Source organism: Benincasa hispida, chromosome 3 (genome assembly GCF_027475165.1).
Source record: "Benincasa hispida cultivar pf3 chromosome 3, pf3_genome.v1.1, whole genome shotgun sequence".
Classification (NCBI taxonomy): domain Eukaryota; kingdom Viridiplantae; phylum Streptophyta; class Magnoliopsida; order Cucurbitales; family Cucurbitaceae; genus Benincasa; species Benincasa hispida.
Window position 1 is genome coordinate 10,754,062 of NC_143480.1, and position 5,451 is coordinate 10,759,512.

Here is a 5,451-nt window from a genome sequence, read left to right on the forward strand (position 1 = left end):
CAACTATATTATCTTCATCTCATTCTCATCTATTCACACATGTTTGTTCATCTTACTTGTAATCAATGCATATCCCAAACACTTAAGGCCATTCAACCATAATACCCCTTTTTTCCTTGGACTTTTGTCTTTCTATATGCGTGTATTGAGGTTAGTTTAAATACTCATCACTTGCATTAAACTAAAACTCTACAACCAAGGCAAACACAAGGACTGCGTTAGACTATCTTAAAATTCTAGTGTTCAACCCTGGAATTACCAGGAAACCTAAGTTAGATTTATACTTGGATCTGATTTAGGAAAGATTGTACACATTTCACAAGGTGTGCTTGCAACCACTTCAACACATCGTCTACTTTTCTTACTTAAAAAGAAGTAATCCATCATTCATCTCCATTAATCTTACTCATTTATTATCTTCCTTCATCATCATCCATAACACTTTTAGATTCAAATTGCAAGGCGAACAGATCCTTAAGGGATACATCAAATATGATTTCCAAATTGACAGGATTCTAGGAAATTCATGTCAGGATCAGTGTTTACCTTGAACGAGGAAGCCGTAGTATGGCGCAACATCAAGCAAGGATGCATTGCAGACTCCACCATGGAGGCAGAATATGTAGCTGCTTGTGAAGTAGCAAAGAAACCACTTTGGCTCAGAAAATTCCTAAGTGATTTGGGAATGGTTCCAAACATGGACTTGCCCATTAACTTATACCATGAACACATGGGACAACAACTAACTTTAAATAACCTCACAATCACAAACAAAAAAAAATATTGAGAGGAAGTATCACCTTATATGGGAGATTATGTAATGAAGAGATGTGATCGTCACAAAGATTGATTCAAAGCACAACATTGTTGAACCATTTATGAAGGCTATCTCGACTAAAGTGTTTGAAAGTCATCTAGAGAGTCCAGGTCTGCGAGACATATATATTGTATAATCTAGGGAAAGTGGGAGGTGTGTAATGGGTATATGAATGCCCTAGTTTATTATATTTATTTATCATTCCCATTGTTTTTGGACAATGATATTATATGCATCCCACTAACTAGAGTTTTAGTTCAAGTGGGAGTTTGTTGGGTTTTATATCCTAAAACTTGTAGATAGTAAATGTAATTAATTGACCTTCATCAATAAAGAGTTATCGATGTTATTTCAATAAATGTTTGATTATGTTACGTCATCAATAAAGAGTTATCGATGTCATTTCAATAAATGTTATTGATTGCAGTATATTTTATTTTGTCTTGATAGCCCTAATTTCAATAAACTAACATCAAAGATTATCTTATGAGTCTTGAATAATATGTGGAGACATACAATGATCAAGGTTCAAGATACAGCCTAAAGGGTATATAGTATAGGGATAAGGTTGGGTACCTTATTTTGTTGACACTATGGATACGACCCACTTTGTATTTGATACAAATACAATGATCCAATACATTCATGTAGGTGACATGTGAGTGGAGATATCCTATGCAATGAGTTTGCATAAGAACAAACCACAAACTAGTAACCAATAGATGTAACAACGTTGGCTAGTTAGATTTCCATTTCAATAGGATGACCTTGGCAACTTAGTCTTAATCCTTAGTGTACTATGAACTTCAATTCATGAGGGATTGTCCTTTGATTTATATGGGTGAGAGTGACCTGTTCGTCAACTCAATAAGTCTACCATTTTGGGGACAAGATCGAGTGGGGAGCTAGGGACATAATATTACAAGATAGAATTCACTCCTTCCCGACTTTAGGGTAAGTAGATGAGTGTTCCCTTAAGTAGTGTCTCTGGGACTTGAACAAAGGGTCCTACCCTTTCTCTGGCCCGAGAGGGTTTTCATTTAATGGTTGAACCATAAACAGGTTGTTCATTAGAAGAGCACTAATACTTAAGGATATAGAGATAACCCAAGGGTAAAAAGTTAATTTGACCCAGCTGGTGTTACGACCACTCTTGAAAAACTAACTTGTTGTTATTGGTTTATATCTATGGACACAAAAATATATCTACAGTGAGAAGAGTGTAGCTATGAGTCTTTAATAGAGTGCACCTACAGTTAACGAATATTGATTAATTTGGTTAACGAGTTTAGTCAATTAATCTCATATCGTTGGAGTTTCTGATCTGTAGGTCTATAAGGTCTACTTGTTAGGTTCACTAATGGATATTAATGAGAAATGATTTGAATTGTTCAAATCTATTGAGGAAATTGTATATTAATGTGGTCAATATATAATTAACTATAGATTTGGTTTATAATTCAAATTATGTAAGAGAGATATATATTTGAATGAGATTCAAATATTAGATTTATATGAATTGGATTCCCAAAAGGATGTATACATATAAATATGTGATATTTGTATGTTAATTAACTCTATATTGGATATGATTTAATATAGTTACTTAAGTGATTAATTAATGGTTAATTAATTGATTAAGAAATGATAGAGAGGTAGAAGTATATAAACATGTGATGTTTATATATTAATTAATTAACTATATTTTAAATTATATTTAATGTGTGGTTATTTAATTAATGTGTCAATTAATTTGATAAGGTATTATTTAGTTAATTGACATTAAGGGTAAAAAGGGAATTACTTAGAGAAGGGGTAAACTCTTCTCCATATATAATCATACTATTAGACCATTTAGGGCAAGAATTGAATTGGTGAAAAAAACCTTAGACTCCACGAAAGAATTTCCTTTCTACAATTCCTCTAAATCTCTCTACTTCTTCCTCTTCCAAGGATTGAATACCACTCATCCAACTCTTGGAATTCCTAGAAGAATAACAAGGTATCCTTGTGGTAGTGTCAGTGATCGTTGAGAAGACATTCATGTGGAGATCAAGAGGAATTTCAGAAGGCTCGGGAGTCTACAAAGGTAAGAACAGCTCTTCTATTTTGCTACTTCTTCATAAAGCATGCTGTAAAATTTAATGCATGATGTTTATTCTTTTATTCTATGTTTTGCTTGCTTTTTTCCTCATAAAATGGAAAAATTGAATGCAAGGTGATCCTAACGCTTCTGCTCTTGATTTAATCCCTACACTTTCTTCCTACAAAATTCATAAGTCTAACATTACCCCTCAAACTCAAGGAAACATGAAGAAAGAGCCTTAGTAAACAAGTCTACAATCTTGTCTTAAAGAGATAAACCAAACAGTAAGATCTTTGAGAAGGACCTTTTCTTGAACAAAGTGGTAGTTAATTTCAATATATTTGGTCCGAGCATGAAAAACAAGATTGCTAGCAAGAGATATAGCAAACACATTATCACACCATAATATAGAGGGATCAGAGAGGAAAACATGGAGGTCACATAATAATTATCGTAGCTAGTTGTCACACTCCCTCCTGGATTACCCTCTGATTCTCAAAAGGAAATGTGAGAACAGCAAATGCCAACCCTCTTGTGACATTCACTGTTCCTCTTTACCTGCTAAACCTTGTACACAATTTAAAACATGCATTCAACTACACTATAACATAGTCAACCCATATTAGCTAACATACAACCCAACTCTTAAGGCATTTCCCAATGCAAATATACAAATAAGGACCATGATCTTACATCCCTTGATGTTAATGAATACATGCCAAACCATACCAATCTTATTACATACAGGACTTTAAATATTTAATCAAAAAAAGACTTTGATGAAGTGGTAGATTGGACACCCATAAGCAAGGCATTTGAAACTTCTCTGCTACTTGGGAGGAGGAAAATAAAACAGGAAAGAATGAGCTGGGAAGCCTAATGAGTGGTAATTTTATACAAACATAGGGTTTTCCTTTAGAATTACTTTTGGAAATCATTTAATTTAAGACCAATTCAATAACTAGATCTTTAAACATCATCAAACTCTTGAAGCCTTTTTGAAAATCAAATAATCCTTAAAATATATTAAAACAAATCATAAACCAGAAAACCTTGGAAATATATGCAAATCAATAAGATAGCATGATCATAAGTTCCCTCAATCAAATCAAAAATTTTATCCACATAAATTCTATTACGACACAGGAAACCACACCAAACCCTGTACTCATTATAACTCGTCGCATATGCACATGTCGATATTTTCCACTAGTCATACTTGAGGCTCAATCCCAATCAAATGCACATGAAGTACGCTTGACAATCCCAACCAGATGCATGTATGCTGACATTTCCCGAGTACACAATCCAATGGTTTGAAATCCAATTCCATCAAAACCACATTATTCAAATAAAACCATAAATCACCACAAAACAAGCTCCTTGATAAACCATAGATAAAACATATTTATCTAAATCAAGTAATTCAAAGCTTATTTTATAACTCATATAAAATCGATCATGCTTGAGTTTCATTCACAAATCATACATACTATAGATTATATGCATATATTTCAAAAATCAATTAATTGAAAATAAACCACTCACAATTAGCCCGCTTTTCATTGGAGTTTCAATTCTTCGACTCCCAATTATCTTGAATTACATTGACAATCCCCTGGTTATCCTCTATACGATCATAATTCAAATATTTGACCATTTCCTGAAAATGTTAACTTTTCAGGTTGACTTTGACTCTTACTTTGACTTTATCCCGAGCATACCTACATCACCCCCACAAGTTAAAGATTGATCACTCAAAATTACCATTTAGCTTTTATAATATTTTCTAAAGAAATATGGTGACTTATGAATTCAGTCAAAATCATCCTCTCTGAAATTTGGTTTCAAAGGAATCAACATATTTTTCAAGACAAGATAAGATTTAGTGCTTTGCCCTTAATTGAGCCTTTTTGTGGAATTTACGGGATAAAAGGAACCAGGAAGCACTGACACGTGTAAAGTGGTTTAGTGTTAGTGTCAGATACGTGTCGGAAAAAGATATGCGAGTACCCGATGCGGAAACGATTATGTCCTAATTCTAATTTTACATAACATACAGAAATCATAGAAGACGAAAACAGAATATACGAGATCTATTAAGCATTATACAGTAACATGCATAAAACGGAAGCTAACAAAATTATTAAGTACTCTAACTACATTTAATTTAAGTCACAAGCATGCTAAAACACAAGTTTCAAATAAAAGGGTTTTAGAATTTACAACCTTTGTAGAATTCCTCTTGTTCCTTGCAAATCTCCAAGAATTTGACCTTCAAATCTTCAGTAGACCACCAGGAGAATATTTTCTATTCTCAACCTTGGATTTAAGTGGGTGGAACTCTGAATTGAGAAGGGATTAAGTTTGGTTTTGGAGAATGTAATAGGAAAAAGTTTTCGGCAAAAAGAAATTATGAAATTTCAGATTGCATGCCTATAAAATTCTTCAAATTAGAAGTATTTAAGCATCTTTATCATGCAAGCACTCACTTCATCAACCATCTGACACTTCAAACAGCATTAGCAAAGTGGTTTAGGTGTTGAAT